General features: G+C 54.6%; 1 long non-coding RNA gene across 1 annotated transcript; it reads left to right on the top strand.

Moving 5' to 3' along the window:
* The first annotated feature begins 8181 nt into the window (after nucleotides 1–8181).
* On the top strand, nucleotides 8182–9876 carry LOC309543446. Its single transcript, XR_014224791.1, has 5 exons — nucleotides 8182–8280; nucleotides 8335–8386; nucleotides 8707–8758; nucleotides 8813–8864; nucleotides 9779–9876. It is a non-coding gene; the product is annotated as an uncharacterized lncRNA (long non-coding RNA).
* The last annotated feature ends 659 nt before the right edge of the window (nucleotides 9877–10535 follow it).

Genomic DNA, 10535 nt, shown 5'->3' with positions numbered 1-10535 from the left:
AGACAACCCCCACCAACACCATGATCATACGGAAGGGTAATACCACCAATGAGACAACCCCCACCAACACCATCATCATACTGAAGGGTACCACCCTCAGTGAGACAACCCCCACCAACACCATGATCATACTGAAGGGTAATACCACCAATGGGACAACCAACACCATGATCATACGGAAGGGTACCACCCTCAATGAGACAACCAACACCATCATCATACTGAAGGGTAATACCACCAATGGGACATCTGCCACCAACACACCATGATCTTACTAAAGGGTAGTAGCACCAATGGGGCAACCCCCACCAACACCATGATCATACTGAAGGGTAGCCCCACCAGATAGACATCCCCCACCAACACTGTGATCATACTAAAGGGTAGTAGTATAACCAATGGGACATCTGCCACCAACACACCATGATCATACTCAAGGGTACCACCCTTAATGAGATAACCCCCACCAACACCATGATCATACGGAAGGGTACCACCCTGAGTGAGACAACCCCCACCAACACCATCATCATACTGAAGGGTACCACCCTGAGTGAGACAACCCCCCCCCCCCCCCCAACACCATGATCATACTGAAGGGTACCACCCTGAGTGAGACAACCCCCACCAACACCATAATCATACTGAAGGGTACCACCCTCAGTGAGACAACCCCCACCAACACCATGATCATACGGAAGGGTAATACCACCAATGAGACAACCCCCACCAACACCATGATCATACTGAAGGGTAATACCACCAATGGGACAACCAACACCATGATCATACGGAAGGGTACCACCCTCAGTGAGACAACCCCCACCAACACCATCATCATACTGAAGGGTACCACCCTCAGTGAGACAACCCCCACCAACACCATGATCATACGGAAGGGTAATACCACCAATGAGACAACCCCCACCAACACCATGATCATACTGAAGGGTAATACCACCAATGGGACAACCAACACCATGATCATACGGAAGGGTACCACCCTCAGTGAGACAACCCCCACCAACACCATCATCATACGGAAGGGTACCACCCTCAATGAGACAACCAACACCATCATCATACTGAAGGGCAGTACCACCAATGAGACAACCCCCACCAACACCATCATCATACTGAAGGGTAATACCACCAATGGGACATCTGCCACCAACACACCATGATCTTACTAAAGGGTAGTACCACCAATGGGGCAACCCCCACCAACACCATGATCATACTGAAGGGTAGCCCCACCAGATAGACATCCCCCACCAACACTGTGATCATACTAAAGGGTAGTAGTATAACCAATGGGACATCTGCCACCAACACACCATGATCATACTCAAGGGTACCACCCTTAATGAGATAACCCCCACCAACACCATGATCATACTGAAGGGTAGTACCACCAATGAGACAACCCCCACCAACACTGATCATACTAAAGGGTAGTACCATCAATGGGACAACTTCTACCATCACCGTGCTCATACTAAAGAGTAACACCACCAATAGGACAACCTCCACCATAATCATACTAAAGGGTAGTACCACCAATAAGGCAACCCCAAGATCATACCGAAGGGTAGCACCACCAATGGGACAACCTCCGATAACACTGATTTTACTGAGGGGTAGGATTACCAATGGGACATCCTCTAACAACAACATGGTCTGAAGGGAAGCACCACCAATGGGACAACCAACACCATGATCATACTAAAGGGTAGCACCACCCCGGAGACAACCACAACCAACACCATGATTATACTGAAGGGTAGCACCACCAATGCGACAACCAACACCATGATCATACTTAAGGGAAGCACCACCAAAGGGACAACCACAACCAACACCATAATAATACTAAAAGATAGCACCACCAATGGGACAACAAACACCATAGTGATGCTAAAGGGTAGCACCACCAATGGGACATCCTCCACCAACATTATGATTGTACTAAAGAGTAACACCACCAGCGGGACACCCCAGGGCCTGGGACGACCGCCACCCAACACCATTACCTACTAAAAGATGGCATTGATCTAGTGGGGTCCAGCAATGTCCATCCTCTTCCCATGTATTAGGATAGCACTAGGTATGGGACACCCCCGGGGTCCGGCACTAGGTATGGGACACCCCCGGGGTCCGGCACTAGGTATGGGACACCCACGGGGTCTGGCACTAGGTATGGGACACCCCCGGGGTCCGGCACTAGGTATGGGACACCCCCGGGGTCCGGCACTAGGTATGGGACATCCCGGGGGTCTGGCACTAAGTATGGGACACCCCCGGGGTCCGGCACTAGGTATGGGACACCCCCGGGGTCCGGCACTAAGTATGGGACACCCCGGGGTCCGGGACAAAGTATGGGACACCCCCGGGGTTTGGCACTAAGTATGGGACACCCCCGGGGTCCGGGACTAAGTATGGGACACCCCCGGGGTTTGGCACTGTCTATCCTCTTTCCATTGTGGCGCTGTGTTTTTTATCCTCCGTGGCGTTTCATTTTCCTCCGTCTGCTGCAGTTTTACTCCTCCTGGTTTCACTTTTTTTAAATTAAAGTCTGCAGAAAACTCATCTGAAATCTCTTTTCTCTGTAGAGGGTTTGGCAATGAACATTGGGGGAGGGGGGGGCGTCACTAAATTGTAAACAAGGTGCCCCCCAAAGGTGAAGTGTAATCAGTTCTGTTCACTGCACGGCAGATCTCTTTTCTGATTGGCTGATGCTCACAGGCCTCAGTAGGGTTAGCGGTTGTGTTTGGAATGAATCTCACGGTTCATGTTATAAATTAATAATAAATTAATCCTTTATTAGTTATAAAATATCGGCACATCAGATGATTGACATTCCAGCAGCAGGTTACCTGACCCCCCCCCCCCCCCCACCCCCCCACCCCCATCCGAGGACACCCATGGAGGACAATGTCCAGATTCCATTCCAGCCTGTTTTTCGCCCAATCACTGCCAGCAGCTATAGCCACTAGCATTGATCATCGTGCTCTGCCAGTGGAGGAGGAGGATCACTGCTGTCAGCTGTGGGAGGGACTGAGAAAACAAATTTTCTTTCCACCCGCGGTTCCAGGAATAATGTCTAATGTGTGCAGCTCAACATGTGAGGAGGAGGGAGGAGGGGAGGGGAGGTGTGAGGAAGAGGGAAGGGGAAAGGGGGAGGAGAAGAGGGAAGGTGTGAGGAAGAGGGGAGGGAAGGTGTGAGGAAGAGGGGAGGGAAGGTGTGAGGAAGAGGAAAGGGAAGGTGTGAGGAAGAGGTGAGGAGAAGAGGGAAGGTGTGAGGAAGAGGGGAGGGAAGGTGTGAGGAAGAGGTGAGGAGAAGAGGGAAGGTGTGAGGAAGAGGAGAGGGAAGGTGTGAGGAAGAGGGGAGGGAAGGTGTGAGGAAGAGGGGAGGGAAGGTGTGAGGAAGAGGGGTGAGGGAAGGTGTGAGGAAGAGGTGAGGGAAGGTGTGAGGAAGAGGGGAGGGAAGGTGTGAGGAAGAGGAGAGGGAAGGTGTGAGGAAGAGGGGAGGGAAGGTGTGAGGAAGAGGAGAGGGAAGGTGTGAGGAAGAGGGGAGGGAAGGTGTGAGGAAGAGGGGAGGGAAGGTGTGAGGAAGAGGAGAGGGAAGGTGTGAGGAAGAGGGGAGGGAAGGTGTGAGGAAGAGGTGAGGAGAAGAGGGAAGGTGTGAGGAAGAGGTGAGGGAAGGTGTGAGGAAGAGGTGAGGGAAGGTGTGAGGAAGAGGGGAGGGAAGGTGTGAGGAAGAGGAGAGGGAAGGTGTGAGGAAGAGGGGAGGGAAGGTGTGAGGAAGAGGGGAGGGAAGGTGTGAGGAAGAGGAGAGGGAAGGTGTGAGGAAGAGGGGAGGGAAGGTGTGAGGAAGAGGTGAGGAGAAGAGGGAAGGTGTGAGGAAGAGGGGAGGGAAGGTGTGAGGAAGAGGGGAGGGAAGGTGTGAGGAAGAGGTGAGGAGAAGAGGGAAGGTGTGAGGAAGAGGGGAGGGAAGGTGTGAGGAAGAGGTGAGGAGAAGAGGGAAGGTGTGAGGAAGAGGGGAGGGAAGGTGTGAGGAAGAGGGGAGGAGAAGAGGGAAGGTGTGCGGAAGAGGGGAGGGAAGGTGTGCGGAAGAGGGGAGGGAAGGTGTGCGGAAGAGGGGAGGGAAGGTGTGCGGAAGAGGGGAGGGAAGGTGTGAGGAAGAGGTGAAGAGGGGAGGGAAGGTGTGAGGAAGAGGAGAGGGAAGGTGTGAGGAAGAGGTGAGGAGAAGAGGGAAGGTGTGAGGAAGAGGGGAGGGAAGGTGTGAGGAAGAGGTGAGGAGAAGAGGGAAGGTGTGAGGAAGAGGGGAGGGAAGGTGTGAGGAAGAGGGGAGGGAAGGTGTGAGGAGGAAGAGGAGAGGGAAGGTGTGAGGAAGAGGGGAGGGAAGGTGTGAGGAAGAGGGGAGGGAAGGTGTGAGGAAGAGGAGAGGGAAGGTGTGAGGAAGAGGGGAGGGAAGGTGTGAGGAAGAGGTGAGGAGAAGAGGGAAGGTGTGAGGAAGAGGGGAGGGGAAGGTGTGAGGAAGAGGGGAGGGAAGAGGTGAGGAGAAGAGGGAAGGTGTGAGGAAGAGGAGAGGGAAGGTGTGAGGAAGAGGAGAGGGAAGGTGTGAGGAAGAGGAGAGGGAAGGTGTGAGGAAGAGGAGAGGGAAGGTGTGAGGAAGAGGTGAGGAGAAGAGGGAAGGTGTGAGGAAGAGGGGAGGGAAGGTGTGAGGAAGAGGTGAGGAGAAGAGGGAAGGTGTGAGGAAGAGGGAAGAGGGAAGGTGTGAGGAAGAGGTGAGGAGAAGAGGGAAGGTGTGAGGAAGAGGGGAGGGAAGAGATGAGGAGAAGAGGGAAGGTGTGAGGAAGAGGGAAGGTGTGAGGAAGAGGGGAGGGAAGAGATGAGGAGAAGAGGGAAGGTGTGAGGAAGAGGGGAGGGAAGAGGTGAGGAGAAGAGGGAAGGTGTGAGGAAGAGGGGAGGAAAGAGGGAAGGTGTCCTTCCTTCCTTCCCTCCGTCTCTCCTTCCTTCCCTTCCTCTGTCCTTCCTTCCTTCCCTCCGTCTCTCCTTCCTTCCCTTCCTCTGTCCTTCCCTCCGTCTCTCCTTCCTTCCCTCCGTCTCTCCTTCCTTCCTTCCTTTGCTCAGTCTCTCCTTCCTTCCCTCCCTCCGTCTCTCCTTCCTTCCCTCTGTCTGTCCTTCCCTCCCTCCGTTATATTTGTCTGTCTGATCCTTGCTATGTGTCAGGAAGGTGCGGGATTCCTCCAGGTCTGGATTCCTCCAGCTGTGTACACACCCATGTGTGGAAAGTGTTGGGACCTCCTGTCTGTCTCCCCCCTCCCCCCCAGGTCCCGTGCGTTCAGCTCTCAGACGATTCAGGTCGCTCGTTGAGTTTTATGCGGTTTTATTATTTTCAGTCAGTGACTTCAGAATTTGAGGTCCATGTGTCGGCATAACAGCCAGGCAAAGTGCATTTTCCCAATGTGGCCAGCAGTGGTGCTCCTGGCGTGTCTCTGATCTCTATGGTTTCATTGTGATGAAGGATGAGAACTCTGCAGAGTCCTCCTCAGCAATGCGGTCCCATCCTGTCCACAGGGGATGAGGCTGCACCTGACCCCCCCCAGCTATGGGGGGAGGGGTAGAAGGACGGCTCTTATGTGACTTCCATCAAGAGTTGATGAGGTCACATGGGAGGAGGGAGAAGGAAGCCTGTGGCGATGAGTGAATAGAGGTCAGATGGGAGCAGAGAGGAGGAAGCCTACAGCGATGGGTGAATGGAGAGAGATCACATGGGTGTAGAGAGGAGGAAGCCTACGGTGATGGGTGAATGGAGAGAGGTCACATGGGTGTAGAGAGGAGGAAGCCTACGGTGAAGGGTGAATGGAGAGAGGTCACATGGGTGTAGAGAGGAGGAAGCCTATGGTGATGGGTGAATGGAGAGAGGTCACATGGGTGTAGAGAGGAGGAAGCCTACGGTGAAGGGTGAATGGAGAGAGGTCACATGGGTGTAGAGAGGAGGAAGCCTACGGTGATGGGTGAATGGAGAGGAGGTCACATGGGTGTAGAGAGGAGGAAGCCTACGGTGATGGGTGAATGGAGAGGAGGTCACATGGGTGTAGAGAGGAGGAAGCCTACGGTGAAGGGTGAATGGAGAGAGGTCACATGGGTGTAGAGAGGAGGAAGCCTACGGTGATGGGTGAATGGAGAGAGGTCACATGGGTGTAGAGAGGAGGAAGCCTACGGTGAAGGGTGAATGGAGAGAGGTCACATGGGTGTAGAGAGGAGGAAGCCTACGGTGATGGGTGAAAGGAGAGGAGGTCACATGGGTGTAGAGAGGAGGAAGCCTACGGTGATGGGTGAATGGAGAGGAGGTCACATGAGTGTAGAGAGGAGGAAGCCTACGGTGAAGGGTGAATGGAGAGAGGTCACATGGGTGTAGAGAGGAGGAAGCCTACGGTGAAGGGTGAATGGAGAGAGGTCACATGGGTGTAGAGAGGAGGAAGCCTACGGTGATGGGTGAATGGAGAGGAGGTCACATGGGTGTAGAGAGGAGGAAGCCTACGGTGATGGGTGAATGGAGAGGAGGGCACATGGGTGTAGAGAGGAGGAAGCCTACGGTGAAGGGTGAATGGAGAGAGGTCACATGGGTGTAGAGAGGAGGAAGCCTACGGTGATGGGTGAATGGAGAGAGGTCACATGGGTGTAGAGAGGAGGAAGCCTACGGTGAAGGGTGAATGGAGAGAGGTCACATGGGTGTAGAGAGGAGGAAGCCTACGGTGATGGGTGAAAGGAGAGGAGGTCACATGGGTGTAGAGAGGAGGAAGCCTACGGTGATGGGTGAATGGAGAGGAGGTCACATGAGTGTAGAGAGGAGGAAGCCTACGGTGATGGGTGAATGGAGAGAGGTCACATGGGTGTAGAGAGGAGGAAGCCTACGGTGATGGGTGAATGGAGAGAGGTCACATGGGTGTAGAGAGGAGGAAGCCTACGGTTAAAGGGTGAATGGAGAGAGGTCACATGGGTGTAGAGAGGAGGAAGCCTACGGTGAAGGGTGAATGGAGAGAGGTCACATGGGTGTAGAGAGGTGGAAGCCTACAGTGATGGGTGAATGGAGGGAGGTCACATGGGTGTAGAGAGGAGGAAGCCTACGGTGATGGGTGAATGGAGAGGAGGTCACATGGGTGTAGAGAGGAGCAAGCCTACAGTGAAAGGGTGAATGGAGAGAGGTCACATGGGTGTAGAGAGGAGGAAGCCTACGGTGAAGGGTGAATGGAGAGAGGTCACATGGGTGTAGAGAGGTGGAAGCCTACAGTGATGGGTGAATGGAGGGAGGTCACATGGGTGTAGAGAGGAGGAAGCCTATGGTGATGGGTGAAAGGAGAGGAGGTCACATGGGTGTAGAGAGGAGGAAGCCTACGGTGATGGGTGAATGGAGAGAGGTCACATGGGTGTAGAGAGGAGGAAGCCTATGGTGATGGGTGAATGGAGAGGAGGTCACATGGGTGTAGAGAGGAGGAAGCCTACGGTGAAGGGTGAATGGAGAGAGGTCACATGGGTGTAGAGAGGAGGAAGCCTACGGTGAAGGGTGAATGGAGAGAGGTCACATGGGTGTAGAGAGGTGGAAGCCTACGGTGATGGGTGAATGGAGGGAGGTCACATGGGTGTAGAGAGGAGGAAGCCTACGGTGATGGGTGAATGGAGAGGAGGTCACATGGGTGTAGAGAGGAGCAAGCCTACGGTGAAAGGGTGAATGGAGAGAGGTCACATGGGTGTAGAGAGGAGGAAGCCTACGGTGAAGGGTGAATGGAGAGAGGTCACATGGGTGTAGAGAGGTGGAAGCCTACGGTGATGGGTGAATGGAGGGAGGTCACCTGGGTGTAGAGAGGAGGAAGCCTACGGTGATGGGTGAAAGGAGAGGAGGTCACATGGGTGTAGAGAGGAGGAAGCCTACGGTGATGGGTGAATGGAGAGAGGTCACATGGGTGTAGAGAGGAGGAAGCCTACGGTGATGGGTGAATGGAGAGGAGGTCACAGGTTGCAGAGAGGAGGAAGCCTACGGTGATGGGTGAATGGAGAGAGGTCACATGGGTGTAGAGAGGAGGAAGCCTACGTTGATGGGTGAATGGAGAGAGGTCACATGGGTGTAGAGAGGAGGAAGCCTACGGTGATGGGTGAATGGAGAGGAGGTCACATGGGTATAGAGAGGAGGAAGCCTGCGGTGATGGGTGAATGGAGAGGAGGTCACAGGTTGCAGAGAGGAGGAAGCCTACGGTGATGGGTGAATGGAGAGAGGTCACATGGGTGTAGAGAGGAGGAAGCCTACGGTGATGGGTGAATGGAGAGGAGGTCACAGGTTGCAGAGAGGAGGAAGCCTACGGTGATGGGTGAATGGAGAGAGGTCACATGGGTGTAGAGAGGAGGAAGCCTACGGTGAAGGGTGAATGGAGAGAGGTCACATGGGTGTAGAGAGGAGGAAGCCTACGTTGATGGGTGAATGGAGAGAGGTCACATGGGTGTAGAGAGGAGGAAGCCTACGGTGATGGGTGAATGGAGAGGAGGTCACATGGGTATAGAGAGGAGGAAGCCTGCGGTGATGGGTGAATGGAGAGGAGGTCACAGGTTGCAGAGAGGAGGAAGCCTACGGTGAAGGGTGAATGGAGAGAGGTCACATGGGTGTAGAGAGGAGGAAGCCTACGGTGATGGGTGAATGGAGAGGAGGTCACAGGTTGCAGAGAGGAGGAAGCCTACGGTGATGGGTGAATGGAGAGAGGTCACATGGGTGTAGAGAGGAGGAAGCCTACGGTGATGGGTGAATGGAGAGGAGGTCACAGGTTGCAGAGAGGAGGAAGCCTACGGTGATGGGTGAATGGAGAGAGGTCACATGGGTGTAGAGAGGAGGAAGCCTACGGTGAAGGGTGAATGGAGAGAGGTCACATGGGTGTAGAGAGGAGGAAGCCTACGGTGAAGGGTGAATGGAGAGAGGTCACATGGGTGTAGAGAGGAGGAAGCCTACGGTGAAGGGTGAATGGAGAGAGGTCACATGGGTGTAGAGGAGGAAGCCTACGGTGATGGGTGAATGGAGAGAGGTCACATGGGTGTAGAGAGGAGGAAGCCTACGGTGATGGGTGAATGGAGAGGAGGTCACATGGGTGTAGAGAGGTGGAAGCCTACAGTGATGGGTGAATGGAGGGAGGTCACATGGGTGTAGAGAGGAGGAAGCCTACGGTGATGGGTGAATGGAGAGGAGGTCACATGAGAGAGAGAGAGAGAGGAGGAAGCCTGCGGTGATAGGTGAATGGAGAGGAGGTCACATGGGTGTAGAGGAGGAAGCCTACGGTGATGGGTGAATGGAGAGAGGTCACATGGGTGTAGAGAGGAGGAAGCCTACGGTGATGGGTGAATGGAGAGGAGGTCACATGGGTGTAGAGAGGAGGAAGCCTACGGTGATGGGTGAATGGAGAGAGGTCACATGGGTGTAGAGAGGAGGAAGCCTACGGTGATGGGTGAATGGAGAGGAGGTCACATGGGTGTAGAGAGGAGGAAGCCTATGGTGAAGGGTGAATGGAGAGAGGTCACATGGGTGTAGAGAGGAGGAAGCCTACGGTGAAGGGTGAATGGAGAGAGGTCACATGGGTGTAGAGAGGTGGAAGCCTACAGTGATGGGTGAATGGAGGGAGGTCACATGGGTGTAGAGAGGAGGAAGCCTACGGTGATGGGTGAATGGAGAGGAGGTCACATGAGAGAGAGAGAGAGAGGAGGAAGCCTGCGGTGATAGGTGAATGGAAAGGAGGTCACAGTTTGCAGAGAGGAGGAAGCCTACGGTGATGGGTGAATGGAGAGGAGGTCACATGAGTGTAGAGGAGGAAGCCTGCGGTGATGGGTGAATGGAGAGAGAGAGAGAGGAGGAAGCCTGCGGTGATGGGTGAATGGAGAGAGAGAGAGAGGAGGAAGCCTGCGGTGCTGGGTGAATGGAGAGAGGAGGTCACATGAGAGAGAGAGAGGAGGAAGCCTGCGGTGATGGGTGAATGGAGAGAGAGAGAGGAGGAAGCCTACGGTGATGGGTGAATGGAGAGAGGAGGTCACAGTGGAGGAAGAGGTGATGGTTGGCCCTGGTGGCAGTCTCTCTCTCACCTCTCTCAGGACGGGGGCCCCCCAGGGTGTCTTTCTCTCATTGGAGGAGAATTGTCACCTCTCTTGTAGGACGGGGGCCCCCCCTCCCCCCGGGGTCCCGTTGGAGGAGATTTGTCACCTCCCCCAGGGTCTTTCTCTCTCGTTGGAGGAGATTTGTCACCTCTCTTCCAGGACGGGGGCCCCCCTCCCCCCGGGGTCACGTCATTGCGGAGTTATGTTCCTTCTCTGCCAGGAAGAGTCGGGCGGAGTTCTCCACATAAGCCGGCTTGTCGCCGAGCCAAGTCCGTAATTCCGGAACGCCGCCGTCCACAAACCAGGATTGTGTTTACTCATCGGAGGGGGACGCCATGTACCCCCCCCCCCCTATAATTACTCCCCCCCAGGGGGACACTATGAACCCCCCCTCCTCCCCCCCC

The sequence above is a fragment of the Pelophylax lessonae genome, assembly GCF_965119305.1.
Source record: "Pelophylax lessonae genome assembly, chromosome: 13".
In the NCBI taxonomy this organism is placed as follows: Eukaryota; Metazoa; Chordata; class Amphibia; order Anura; family Ranidae; genus Pelophylax; species Pelophylax lessonae.
Note: the sequence above shows the minus strand (reverse complement) of the source record. Positions and strands in the feature narration are given on the sequence as shown.